This window comes from Dermacentor variabilis, chromosome 3 (genome assembly GCF_050947875.1).
Source record: "Dermacentor variabilis isolate Ectoservices chromosome 3, ASM5094787v1, whole genome shotgun sequence".
In the NCBI taxonomy this organism is placed as follows: Eukaryota; Metazoa; Arthropoda; class Arachnida; order Ixodida; family Ixodidae; genus Dermacentor; species Dermacentor variabilis.
The window spans coordinates 224,516,325-224,531,337 of record NC_134570.1 but is presented as its reverse complement, the minus strand read 5'-3'; the positions used below and the strand labels follow the sequence as shown (position 1 = coordinate 224,531,337).

Sequence of the window (15,013 nt, the reverse complement as noted above, 5' to 3'; positions counted from 1 at the left end):
CGGCAACGCGATCTTCTATTTATCGGGCGTTGCCAAGCTGTGGTTCAAAAACCACGAAGCCGATCTCCGCATGTGGGCTAGCTTTAAAACCGGCATCGCAGACGTTTTCGGCCATCCTGGCGTGCGCAAACTTCGCGCTGAACAACGCCTACGAAGTTGATCCCAGCAAACTGGTGAAACGTTCACCAGCTACATAGAAGACATCGTCGACCTCTGCCGGCGTGTCAACCCGACGATGGCGGAGGCGGACAAGGTACTTCACATCATGAAGGGCATTTACGATGATGCCTTTCATATGCTGCTGTCCAAAAAACCCAGGTACTGTTTCGCAGGTCATTGAGCTTTGCCAGAGTTTCGACGAGCTCTGCAGACAGCGTCTGCTCACGCGGCGCCCCCCTGCGTCCGACGAAACGCTCGCGAGCATGACCGCGGCTCCTGAGATGGACTCCCTGCTTTGCCAAATAAAAGAGTTCGTCCGTGCTGAGGTTGCTCGTCAGCTTTCGCCACTGTCCTCGGCCACGCCACCACCTTCGTCTTTGCCGGCCAACCTTCGCCAGGTCATCCACGAGCAAGTGTGCGCAGCTCTCCCTTCTGCTCGCGAGACTCCGCCGGTGCCGACTCCCGTTGCTTTTCCCGAGGTGACTGCACCTCTCAGCTACGCCGAGGCTCTCGCGCGGCCACCACCTCCGACCTTTGCGCCATCCCTATCAGTCGCGCCACTGCGTCCAGCTCCTCACTTCGTTCAGCCACAGTACCCACACAGCGGTGGACAATGGCGCACTCCTGACAACCGGCCAATATGTTTTGCCTGTGGTCTACCTGGTCACGTTGCACGATTTTATCGTCGCCGCGCAACGTCCTACCGCCGTAGCTTTGACGCCGCAACATACGTTTCCCCATAATCGTCATCCTCGGCGTCTCAGAAGCCTGGCCAGATGTCTTCCTACTCGGACCACCGTCCTCTTGTTGAGCGCCGTTCGCCATCGCCTCGACGCCGCTCGCTTTCGCCGATGCGTCGTCGTCCTTCGCCAGAACGGGAAAACTAATCGTCGCAGTTCCAGAGGCTAGAACTGCGTCACCTACGAACAGACCAAGGACTCTCCCTTCTCCAGCTAATGTTATTGACGTATATGTGGACGGCGTCGCTGCACTCGCCCTCGTTGACACTGGTGCCGCAGTTTCAGTTATTAGTGCGAAACTTTGTCGTTCCCTCAGAAAAGTTACGACGCCACTGTCCAACGTGTCAATTCGAACTGCCAGCGCAGACCGCATCACGCCTGCAGCTCTGTGTATTGCTCGCGTTGTGATCAACCGCCTTCTCTACACCATCGAATTTTTGGTGTTGTGTTCTTGTTCCCACGATCTTATTTTGGGCTGGGACTTCCTTTCCGCCGTCATCGACTGTTCTCACGCTGAAGTGGAATTTCAAACGCCGTGTAATTCCCCACTCCTTGACGCTCGTGAACCTGAAGACAGGCACGTACCCAGGGGGGCCCGGGCTCCCCCCGAAATCATGTGGCATACCCCCCCCCCCTTCCCACCCACGCCACCACTCCTCACACATTCCTAAAGCGCCGCCAGATCAATGTTGAGACTTGGCAGCTGTTCATCGGTCAGCACTATGCTGCCTTGTTCACTCCTTTTAGATGGCGGTAGTTATCGGCCTCTCTTGTAATGTGAAGGAGAGTTTTCTCATAGATTCCGCACCCGCGCAATTAACTCGAGATGCGTTCAGTTGTCACTATCTATTCAACCGTCACGCCCATAGCTGTTGCTTTTGTTAGTTCAACCTTCTTTGTTTAGGCTGATCCTGGGACCAGGAGAGGGATGCGGCTGTTACTCAGCTGGTCTGTGCTCTCATGGAACGAGTTGCGGCCAGAGAAAACGCCAATTGCGTTTAACTTTTCCCTTTGCTTCATTATTTCCTTGAGTTACGGCTCGCCGCGACGCTGGCAGATGCCCGGAACCATCTACACGTGATATGGGTTAGATAAGGTGGGAAATAAAATAATGTGAAAGAGAGTCCATCATGAAACCCTGCAATAACCCTTAACCCATAAGCAAGATGACGGTCGCCCGTTACCTCGTCTGTTTTTCCCTAATTGTATAGCACTTTTCGTGCAAAATTGGCAACTGGAAACAAAAATCACAAGGAGCTGAGAAATTAAGCGATCTACTAAGGGAGAGAGCCAAGACAACAACCAAACTGCAAGCAAAAGCGAATAATAAAAAAGTTAACCGTTGTTTATGAGAATATTTATGGATGAACATCTTTTTATTTAAAAAGGAAGTAGAGAAAACGCCGCCGGAAGTGGAGAACAATTACTTGTTTTGAATGACGCTTCTACAGTTATCGGTCGAACCGCCTCACCTAGCCACTTCTCTGCTGTGCTTATGTGGGTGTTTTTCTAACCTTTAGCGGTGAGCGCAGTACGTCTAGAATCGCAGAGTCCTGCGCTCTACGCGGTAGTATGGGACTGGCGGCCGCACAGCGTCACGCAATTCGCGGAACTGTCAAAAGTGATCAACAAGGCGAAAATAACTGATATTCGAAACTATAACATGAGAAAGACTGAAGAAGCCGTAAAAAATGAACGTAGCCTGAAATCAGTAAAAAAGAAACCTGGCATAGGACAAACCATGATGTATGCACTAAAAGATAAGAAGGATAATATCATCAGCAATCTCGAAGATATAGTAAAAGCAGCAGAAAAATTTTAAGCTGACCTGTATACAGTACCCAGAGGAGTCACGATACCTCACTTAGAAACAGTAGTGAACAGGATACAGAAACTCTTCTATAACTAGCGATGAGGTCAGAAGGGCCCTGCAAGACATGAAACGATGAAGATTGGGAGGAGAAGGTGGAATAACAGTCGACTTAATCAAAGATGGAGGAGACATAATGCTTGGAAAACTGGCGGCTCTTTATACGAAGTGTCTATCGACTGCAAGGGTTCCAGAAAACTGGAAGAATGCAGACATTATACTAATCCACAAAAAAGGAGACGTTAAAGAATTGAAAAATTATAGGTCTATTAGCTTGCTCCCCAGTATTATATAAAATATTTACCAAAATGATCTCCAATAGAATAAGGGCAACACTGGATTTTGTCAACCAAGGGAACAGGCTGGCTTCAGGAAGAGATACATTACAATGGATCACATCCATGTCATCCATCAGGTTATCGCGAAATCTGCAGAGTAAATAAGCCTCTCTATGTGACTTATATAGATTACGCAAATGCATTTGATTCAGTAGAGATACCAGCAGTCATAGAGGCACTACGTAATCAAGGAGTACAGAACGCTTACGTAAAAAGCTTGGAAAATATTGCTACATGCGTGTGTTATTTGTTTGTTTGAACGAGGCGCGTGGGCGCCATCACTCCAGGAAAGAGGAGGAAGAACGAACTGGGCTCGTGCTGTGAATCTAACCGGTCAGCGCTGCAACCGTTGTTGTAAATATAATCTGTAAATAGCTTCTCGTCTTACTGACTCGTCCTTCGCGTAAGAATATCTACAGAGGTTCCACAGCTACCTTAATTCTACACAAGAAAAGCAGGGAGATACCTATAGAGAAAGGGGTCAGACAGGGAGACACAATTTCTCCAAAGCTATTCACTGCGTGCTTAGAAGAATTCAAGCTATTAAACTGGGAAGGCCTAGGAGTAAAGGTCGACGGCAAATATCACAGCAACCTTCGGTTTGCCGATGATATTGTTCTATTCAACAACAAAGCAGACGAGTTACAACAAATTATTGGAGACCTTAACAGAGAGAGTCTAAGAGTGGGGTAGAATATTAATACGCAGAAGATGAAAATAATGATAAATAGCCGGGCAAAGGAACAAGAGATCAGGATCGCCAGTCGGCCACTAAAGACTGTGAATGGCAACACTGGATTTTGTCAACCAAGGGAACAGGCTGGCTTCAGGAAGAGATACTTTACAATGAATCACATCCATGTCATCAATCAGGTTATCACGAGATCTGCAGAGTACTACTGCAATGTGTACGTGTACCTAGGTCAATTAATCACAGGGATCCCTGATCATGAGAAGGAAATTCACAGAAGAATACAAATAGGTTGGATCGCATACGGCAGAAATTGCCAGCTCCTGACTGGAAGCTCACCATTATTACTGAAAAGTAAGGTGTGCAATCAGTGCATTTTGCCAGTGCTGACATATGGGGCAGAGTCTTGAGAGCCGGTTAAGGACCGCGCAAAGAGCGATCGAACGAAGATTGCTAGGCATAACGTTAAGAGAGAGAAAGAGAGCGGTTTGGATCAGAAAGCGAACGGGTATAGACGATATTCTAATTGACATCAAGAGGAAAAAAATGTACCTGGGCAGGTCATGTAATGCGCCTGTTAGATAACCGTTGGACCATTAGGGTTACAGAATGACTACCAAGAGAAGGAAAACACAATCGAGGACGACAGAACACTAGGTGGAGCGATGAAATTAGGAAATTCGCGGGTGCTTGTTGGAACGGGTTGGCGCAGGACAAGGGTAATTGGAGATCGCAGAGAGAGGCCTTCGTCCTGCAGTGGACATAAAACAGACTGATGATGATGATGATGATGATGATGATGATGATGGAGTTGTTGCCCCCCCCCCCCCCCGAAAAAAATCGCCTGCCTGAAGATAAAGTATTTGTTGCCGAAGGCGTTACAATTCCACCACACTCATCTGCCCTTGCCACACTGTCATGCAACATTGTTGCGAGTGCCAGCGCACTTTTTACGCCATCTGCAATTTTCGCTCGTCGCAGATGTTCCCCGCTGCCTTTCGCTCCTTTGGACGTTCACGCCGGCGTCACCAGACTGCTCGTCGCCAACCGATTGCCCTGCCCTCTCACTTTGCTTCGTGGGGAGTGCGTTGGCCGTGCCCAGTGTGTCGACCCTACTGCCATCATTGACATGCCAACTGGTTTCATCGCCACTCATGAGGTCGCCGGAGTGACCTGTAACCTCGTGAACGAGCCGACTTCGGCCGATGTTTTACATAGCTCCATCGCCGACACGTTGACTGTTTCTCAACGCGCCCTGCTTCTACGCCTTCTCGATAAGTTCTGTTCGTCTTTCGACTGCCAGCATGTTCCCTTGGGCCGCACGTCAACTGTTTCTCATCGCATCGACACGGGTACCAGTGCACCACTGCGACAAAGACCATATCGTGTATCCGCGACAGAGCGCCGTGTTATCAACGACCAAGTAGCTGTCATGCTCAAGCGCAGTGTCATTCAGCCTTCCGATAGCCCCTGGGCATCTCCCGTTGTTCTTGTTAAGAAGGATGGATCGATTCGATTCTGTGTCGATTACCGTCGTCTTCACAAAATAACTCGTAAAGATGTTTACCCTCTTCCGAGAATTGACGACGCCCTTGACTGTCTCCAAGGCGCGGAGTTCTCTTCTATCGACCTACGCAGCGGCTATTGGCAAATCCCCTTGGCACCCGAAGACCAACCTAAAACGGCCTTTGTAACACCAGATGGCCTATATGAATTTCGTGTAATGCCTTTCGCGCTTTGCAACGTCCCCGCAACATTTGAGCGTATGATGGACAACCTTTTGCTTGGTCTCAAGTGGAAAACGTGCCTGTGCTACTTAGAGGATGTGATTATTTTTTCGCCCGATTTTCCCACCCATCTCTGTAGGCTGGAGGAAGCGTTACAGCGCCTAACTGCCGCCGGCCTTCAGCTCAACCTGAAGAAATGCCACTTTGGCGCAAGTCAGCTCACCATTCTTGGCCATGTAGTATCTAAACACGGTATTCTTCCTGACGCCGCCAAGCTCCGTGCAGGTGGTCATTGTCCCAAACCTTCCTCCGTAAGAGAACTTCGCAGCTTCCTTGGCCTGTGTTCTTACTGTAGCATCGTCAAAAAAAGCCAACCCACAAGCAGCGCCCCCTATGCGCATTACAGAAGAATCCTGGTGCGACAACTGGGCTGAATGGAAGAGGGCCACGGGAAGCGCGGGGCTCGACACGGTGTGGAATAAACGTTCCTTTGAGTTTTACTCAAGTCCAGTCTTCTTATCTGGAATAGAGATAACTCCCGCGCCGGGAGCAGACACTACAAACTGGCGACGAGGATCATTCAACTTCAAGAAGCCCACACGGCACCAGAAGAGGCCAAGGAATAAATCAGCGGACGCCAATCAAGAAAAAAAAAGCCACGCAAGATGGAAGCCATGCTGCCCGCCTTCCCGCCATTCGACCCTTACACGGACCCGACGTCGCTGGCCCAGCGGTGGACGAAATGGCAAGCCCGCTTGACAACTTTCTACTAGCAGCAAACATACAGAATGCAGCCCGCAAACGTGCTATGCTGCTACACTACGCAGGAGATGCGGTGCACGACATTTTTCTGACGCTTCCGGATCGAGGCACGGACTATGAAACGGCAGTCGCGAAGCTGAACGCACATTTCGCACCAAGAAAGAACGCGGTCTACGAGAGGCATGTTTTTCGTCAAGCAAAACAAAGCTCCGAAGAAACAGTGGACCAATTTCAAGTCCGACTCAGAAAGTTGGCTGCGACATGCGAGTTTGCGAACGAAGAACAAGAAATCGTATCGCAAATGATAGAAGACACCAATTCAGCTAAGCTGCGCCACAGTGCATTACGAGAGCGCGATGTCACGCTGGAGAAAATCATGGAAATAGGCCGCAGCCTCGAGACAGCAGAGTTCCAAGCAACCAGCATGGAAGGCCGCGAGCGCGTCGAACCTGTGCAGAAAGTCACAAAGAAGAAGCAGTGGCGGCGCAGTGCGCCTTCGAGCAACCAGTCAGAACACAAGCTGTCGGGCAATCGTCCAGAGAACAAGCAAGCTGAGAAGTGCAGCTGTTGTGGAGGAGCGTGGCCTCACAAAGGAGGGAAATTGAGCTGTCCAGCATGGGGAGCTACATGCCACAAGTGTCAAAAGAAAAACCACTTCGCCAAGTTCTGCAGACAAAGACCCACTGTACACTCCATTGACGTCACGGACACCCCCGCAGGCACACAACAGGACACAAGCGTGGAGGATTGCGTCTTTCACGTGCAGAGTCACAGGCAAGAATTACCAGTGGTAACAGGCAAAATCAACGACACACCACTTGAGTTTTGTGTGGATTCTGGAGCAGGTGTCAACGTCATCGGAGAGACAACGTGGCAAAAGCACCTACAGACGATGCAGCTAGAGCGCACAACCACAAAGCTGGTACCATATGGAGTCACCCAAGAGATCCCAGTCATGGGAAAGTTCTCTGCAACGTTCCGTGCTCTAGACCAAGTCGCTGAAGGACAGTTTACGTCGTAAAAGGGACACATCGATCGCTTCTGAGCTACAAGACAGCCTCTGATCTCAAGCTCATCACAATACTTCAGCTGGTCACAGAGCACAGTAGTGTTGACGCAAAGAAAGAGTTTCCTAAGCTGTTTGGCAAGGTCGGTCGGCTCAAGAACTTTCAAGTGAAGCTGAACATCTCACAAGACGTCCAACCAGTCGTACGACAACACCGTCGCATTCCTTTCCAGATGAGAAAAGCGCTAGAGACCGAGCTCACACGCCTGGAGGAGTAAGACATCATAGAGAAAGTAACCGGACCAACACCTTGGGTGTCACCGATCGTAATTGTTCTCAAACGCCATGATCCCAACGCAGTCAGAATGTGTGTCGACATGCGAGAAGCCAACGTGGCCATTGCTAGAGAAAGACACGTCATGCCCACAGTAGAAGATGTTATCAGCATTCTGAACGGAGCCGCCTACTTTTCAAAGTTGGACCTGAAAGAGGGCTACCATCAGCTCGAGCTTGCTGAAGAATCCAAGGTGATAACGTTCTCTACACACTGTGGTCTGAGGAGATAGAAAAGGCTATTGTTTGGTGTCAATGCTGCCGCAGAGATTTTTCAAGACGCCATAAGGCAAGTACTCCAGGATGAGGACGGAATCATCAATGTCAGTGACGACATCCTCATCTCTGGACGCACCATAACAGAGCACGACCGAAGACTGCGTCTGGTGTTGAAGCACCTGGAAGATGCCGGGCCGACTCTGAATGAAAACAAGTGCGTCCTAGGCACCAACAAGCTGAAATTCTTTGGACACGTGTTCTCATCTGCAGGAGTCAGTGTGGACCCAGAAAAGGTTAAAGCAGTAGCCAGAATGACAGCACCAAAGACGCCAACCGAGGTTAGAAGCCTCCTTGGCATGGTAAACTATTGCTCTAGATTCATTCCTCGCTTAGCCCAAATGGTGGATCCATTGAGGAAGCTCACACATGCCGGCACAGAATTCTGCTGGAACGAAGAGCACCAGAAGGCCCTAGATGACGTGAAGAAAGAAATATCTCGAATGCGCACCCTAGCATACTTTGACGACACAAAAGAGACTCACGTCATCACTGATGCTGGACCAGAAGGTATAGCGGGAGTGCTGGCTCAAGAAGATCCAAGTGACAAAAGCCGCAGCATTCTGGCGTACTTCAGCAGAGCATTGACACCAACGGAGAGAAGATATCCCCACATCGACCGTGAAATGTTGGCCATAGTAGCAGGTATTGAACACTTTCGCATCTACCTCGCAGGAGGAAAGTTCACGGTGAAGACAGACCACCTGCCTTTGGTGTCTATCATTCGATAGCCCAGCACAAAGCTCTCAGCAAGGCTTGAACGACTGAGCCTAAGGTTACAGCATTACACCTTCGAGATTGAACACATTGCAGGGAATAACAACCCTGCAGACTGCCTGTCAAGGCACGCACCACCTACCGACAGTGTCGTCCCCAGTGAAGAAGCAAGTGCGATAGAAGAGTATGTCTCCTTCATCGTGGAATCAGCTGTTCCACAGGCACTGACTTTGCAAGAAATCGAGAAAACATACGCAGAAGATGCTCAGATGCAGCTTTTGATCAAGGCTCTGCGAACGAACAACCCAAAGACTTGTGACGACATGTGGAAAAGCGACAGGCTGAAACCATTTGCTCAAATCAAGGACGAGCTCACAGTTGCCGAAAACGACATTGTGCTAAGAGGGACGAGACTGATAATTCCTGAACAAGCACAGGCTCAAGTCATTCGTCTAGCACACAGAGGTCACCAAGGAGTGGTGAAGACCAAACAATTGAGTAGAGAAAAAGTGTGGTTTCCGGGGATTGACAAGAAAGTAGAGGTGGCTATTGAAGACTGTGAAGCATGCCAGAGAGCCGTGGTTGAAAACAAGACATCACCGCTAATCATGACACCACTTCCAAATGGACCATGGCAGTCTGTGGCAGCAGACTTTGCTGGCCCCCTACCTGGCAACAAGTATGTTCTAGTGGTTGTCGACGAGTACTCGCGTTTTCCTCTGACAGCAGCACTCTCCTCGCTAAGTTCAAAATCTGTGATGGAGAAACTGAGCGAAATGTTCACAGTACACGGAATGCCACAGACACTAAAGACAGACAATGGACCTCCCTTCTTCGGGAAGGAGTTTGCAGAGTTCATGAAATCTTGTGGAATTCACCATCATCGCGTCACTCCTCTGTGGCCTCAAGCCAATGGAGAGGTCGAAAGATTCATGAGAAACGTTAAAAAGCTGGTGAAGAGTGCTGGTGCTGAGCAGAGAGACTGGCAAGCGGAGCTAAACGAATTCCTTCTAAACTACAGGGCGACACCTCACTCAACAACAGGTTTCACGCCTGCTGAACTGCTGTTTGGACGAAAGATCAAAACGAAGCTTCCTGAAGTTCCAGAGAAGCGCATGCATGCGGAGCTGGCAGAAACAGATCTAAAGAAGAAGCAACAAATGAAGGACTACGCTGATGACAGAAAACACGCTGTGCCACACACAATTCAAATGGGAGACGCGGTACTCCTTAAGCGACACTCGCCTCTCTCCCATGAGACGGCCTACGAGCCTGTTCCCTACAGGGTGACGAGAATTCAAGGGACAGCTGTAACTGCCGAGCGAGACGGCAGGAGGGTTTTAAGAAATGCGTCGTTCTTCAAACGTATCAAAGTAGGTCAGCAGCATAGTCCAGCACTCGAAGACTGGGATGTCCGCATCACTCCAACAGGTGTAACCCAGAGTGACAATACAGGGTTTAGATCCTCTTCACTTGGAGACAACAAAGCATCCCAACCGAATGCACGGCGAAACCCGGACCGTCAAGCCCGCAATACCCAGCCGAAGGTTTTTTTCAGATTTCATCGTCGGCCCAGTGCAGGCTGAATAAAAGTCTGGTGGGATGTAGCATCGTCAAGAAAAGCCAACCCACAAGCAGCGCCCCCCTATGCGCATTACAGAAGAATCCTGGTGCGACAACTGGGCTGAGTGGGAGAGGGCCACGGGAAGCGCAGGGCTCGACACGGTGTGGAATAAACGTTCCTTTGAGTTTTACTCGAGTCCAGTCTTCTTATCTGGAATAGAGATAACTCCCGCGCCGGGAGCAGACACTACACTTACTTTCGCCGCTTCATTCGGAATTTTGCATCCATCACCGCTCCCTTGAATCAGCTTCTACGGAGAGACTTGAACGACTACGCCTGGTCGTCCGCTTGTGACGATGCCTTCCAAGAGTTGCGTCGTCTACTGACCTCGCCGCCTATACTGCGTCACTTCGACCCGACAGCTCCGACCGAAGTGCACACCGACGCAAGCGGTGTTCGACTCGGCGCTGTGCTCGCGCAGCGCAAATCTGGATTCGGCGAGTACGTCGTTGCATACGCAAGCCGCATCCCCACCAAAGCCGAAAAGAATTATTTCGTTACTGAGAAGGAACGTTTGGCCATAATCTGGGCATTTCGTAAATTTCGACCCTACCTCTATGGCCGTCCCTTCGACGTGATTACAGACCACCACGCACTTTGTTGGCTGTCCACGTTGAAGGACCCCTCAGGTCGATTAGCTCGCTGGGCTTTGCGGTTGCAAGATTTCAACGTGCGCGTTGTCTACAGGTCTCGCCGCCGCCACACCGATGCCGACGCGCTTTCCCGTTCGCCCGTGTCAACCAAAAGCGATGCCTGCCTCTCTGCCGTTGACCAAGTACTTTCGTTCCCAGCAGGCTGCGACATGGCTTCGGAGCAACGCAAGGATGCCTGGATTAGTACTCTTATCCGCTTCCTTTCAAACCCGTCGACTGTTCCTTCACCCTCTCGACCTTTGCGCAGCCAAGCATCTCACTTCGAAATTCGAGATGGACTTCTCTATCGCCGGAATTACGCCTCTGACGTCCGCAAGTGGTTGCTGGTCATACCTTTTTTTTATTGCGACAGCGTGCCTTCTGGCATAAAGAAATATTTAAACGTGTAGATACACGCCGGATTCTCGGAGGACGTCCAGCAATGTCCGGTGGTGGGGCCCCAAGATCCAACTGTCTACATCTGGCGGCCGACCTGGGGGTGGTCCACATCGAAGCAGGTGTTTCTGGCGGAGGGCATGTAGAGAGGGGCAAGTCCAGATGAGGTGCCCAGTGTCCACCTCGCAGACAGGAGCGGAAAAGAAGGGGCAAGAATCGCTGATGGAGGCACGGTACTGTGCCGACCACGACCAGGTTACCGCAGGGGTGAGGGCGACACGGAGGCGTAACTTTCGTAACAAGACCTCTTCCCACTGCGCTAGGCCGCCAGGGAGGTCGGTGCCACACGGTGGGAGAAGTGCTCGCGTGGCGCGCCGAAGGTGTTCTTTTTCTGTGAGGAGCCTTGTCTCCGGAGAGGTGGGGGCCAATTGAAGTGGACGAGAAGTTTTGTTACGGCTCGCTGCATCCACTAAGGCTTGTGTGGGATGTGCATTACGACGTATCCATTGTACACGTACTGTAACAGGTAATTTCTCACTCCACTGTGTCCTGAATCTCCTGTGCCAAAACGTCGGAATTCAGAACACGCCGCAGACAACGGATGGCAGCTGAGGAATCGGTGAAGATGTCAATGTGTATACTAGACGGCGGAAGCAGCGGACAGAGGGTGGATATTGCGTCTCGGATTGCCAAGAGCTCCGCCTGTGTCGACGGCCAGGCAGGGGAGCAAGCACACGAGCAGGTTGCTATTTCTGACAATATTTCCGGACAAGCGATAGCCATGGTGACGTGATCATCACTCACACTAGCGTCGACATATGCTACATGTCTGCACGAAGAGCTTGCACTCGTAGCTGATGAGCTATTTGCTATTATACTCGACTCTTTAAGGTGGCCAATGGATCGTGTGTGTATGCGAGTCAGAGGCCGATTGTCTGTAACTTGCTGATAAAGCCATGGTGGTCGTGGCGCGCAGGAATCGCAGGGCATCACTGAACCGTCTGCCATATACTTCTCAATTGAGCTGCAGCTTCAGGGATATTATGACACTTTGCGGAACGAGCTTGGCGACGCTGGTGGGCCAGTTCGTCTAGGGTATTTAATTGCGCTTCAGCCTGGAGTGCGTGAATGGGCGTAATTTGTGGGAGGCCCGTAATAACCCGCATTGCTGCTCGATTGATAGATTCCAAGCGGTCCCACTCTGCTCGTGTCATGTGATGAAACTGGCTTGGCAATCTTGGCTGTAGCACAGTACGTATGAGGAGGCGGGCGATGGTGGTTGTGGCACCACCTGACTTTTGAGAAATCCTACGGGTGAGTTGCAGCATTTGGGATGTCTTCTGACGTGCTGTGCAAATCCAGGGGCCGGCGGAGCCGGAATCGTACAGGTGCAGGCCGAAGACTCGGAGTGAGTTGACGATTGGAATTCTGCTTCCGTGCAAGAGAAGGACGATAGGGGTGGTGTTAAACGCACGGCGGCCGCGTGCATTCGCGACCGGAAGCAGAGCCGTCTTTTGAGGCGACAACGTGAGTCCCAGAAAAGAACACCATTGATCTGTAATTGTAAGAGCGAGCTGCAAGCTTGTGGTTTGAATTTGGAGAGACGGGTGGACGGTCCAGACTGTGATGTCATCCGCATAAATGAGTGCGTGCAGGTCAGCAATGTCGCCCAATCGCCATGCCAAGGGTAGGAGGCTAATGTTGAAAAGTATGGGGGCCAGCACTCACCCTCGCGGTACACCGCGATGTGGCCGAAAGGATCCCACAGTCTCCTTGTTGATGCGGATGGCGAATTCACGAGATGTAAGAAAGGTGTGAATAAACTTGCATATAGGGGCGTGTAAGGGAATCCGGCGTAGCACTTCAAGAGGGCAGCGTGGCTGACGTGGTCGTATGCCTTGTGCACATCCATGCCGATCACGGACCTCACTCTGGTCGATCGGCCACCAATCAAAACCATAGAGGACAAGTGACCTAGGCCGTCTTCTGCACCAAGGTGGGGGCGGAAGCCAACTTGCGACGGATGATACCAGTGATGTACGTCTAACCACCATGCGTTCCAACAATTTCCATAATGTACACATAAGAGAAATTGGTCGAGGATTTGATATGTTGTCATGAGGTTTGCCGGGCTTTGGGATGGCGATTATAGCTGCTTGCAGCAAGCGCTCCGGTACTTCTCCTGACAGCCATGCAGCGTTTAACGAGCTAAGAACATCTTTCAAAGTGGCTCCTTCTAGGTTTTTAAACGCCTCATAGGTCACGCCGTCAGGACCCGGGGCAGTCTTCAATTTGACTTGGTCTATTGCAGCGAGAAATTCAGGCACCGTGAACGGAGACTGCATCCAAGCGATAGCGTGAGCTGATGGGAGTGCCCCTGCACTCGGCGGAAGCGTAAATGGGGCGGAGACCACGGGTGGCTGCGTATCATAACCGGGAAATAATTCCTGCGCTATGTCAAATGCAAAGACGCCTGCGGTTTTGCCAGACGCGAGGCACGCGCTGGAACCCGGGTCAGGAGAGCGTCCACCAACTTCCATTGCTCGGAACGTTCTCCAAATTGAGGCGGCGCTGGTGGTTGGACCTAGCCAAGAACACCAGGCCAACCAGCGTTGATGTGAGAGGCGGCGTTCATGGCGTCTAGCTGCAGCTGTCAGCTGACGGTGGCGGAGTTGAGCCTCCACGGAATCTGGGTGTCGGCTGGCATGAACCTCTACCTGGCGACGCTGTGCCCAAAGCTGTAGGAGTCGAAGATCTGGCGCCGGACGAGATTCCTCGACCCATGACGTTAAAGTGGCTGTTTTGACCGCCGGTTGTAACATTGGGATGGGATCGCATAGAGGGGCGAGAGCGTCCCTTGATAATGAAGCACGAAACGTGTCCCATTCGATCACCCTACATCGGCGACGGAGGCGCTCGGTTTTCTTTGGGGCTAAGCCGAGCCGAATGGGATGGTGATCACTCCCCCAGCAGTCCGGTTCCCGATGCCAGGTAACTGCCTGATGGCCCAACCACCAGGTCAGGTCCGGTGAATACGGTGGCATTCGTGGGTGGGTGCGAAGTTGTGTAGGCATGGATACATCATTAATCAGATTAAAGTTGTTCTGGGTGAGAGTATCAAGGATGAGACATCCACGCTACCTAGACACAGAGTACCCTCACTCACGGTGTGGAGCATTGAAATCACCGACGATGAGAATATGTTCTGCCTTCCATACTGACCCGCAGTGTGCACATGCGTGTGTCTTCAAGACGTACACCCGGCTTCGCTCCAGGTTTTTTGGCGAGGCATGTACACCTTTGTGTACAAGTACATTTGGTCGTGCCCTCAGTGCCAACGCCGCAAGGTTCCTGCTCAGCATGTCTCTAGTCCACTCCAGCCAATCCCGTGTCCTGCCAGGCCCTTCGATCGCATTGGCACTGAGCTGTATGGACCCCTTCCGAGCACCGAGCGACCACAAACTTCTCCCCATTCTTCTTCTTGTGCGGCCACGAGCCTTCGACTACCCTCGACACCATTCTTCCGTACAGACCCGACTCATCCGAATGTACGCACATCTCTGAAGCTGCCCGCCGCGCAGAGGAATGCCGTCAGCTCGACCGTTCCTTTACAGCCGTCGACCAATGGCAACAAAAGTCTCGACGTGACGATAATCACCCGCAATGTCACTTTTTTCCCTTGTGTTGCTTTGGGTTCCCGCCGTTCCTGCTGGACTCATCCAAGCTTGTGTCCAGATATCAA

At 51.2% G+C, this 15,013-nt stretch overlaps 1 pseudogene; it reads left to right on the top strand.

Annotated features, from left to right (window-relative positions):
- Positions 1-5,309: 5,309 nt before the first annotated feature.
- Positions 5,310-7,311, top strand: LOC142576666 (uncharacterized; annotated as a pseudogene).
- The last annotated feature ends 7,702 nt before the right edge of the window (positions 7,312-15,013 follow it).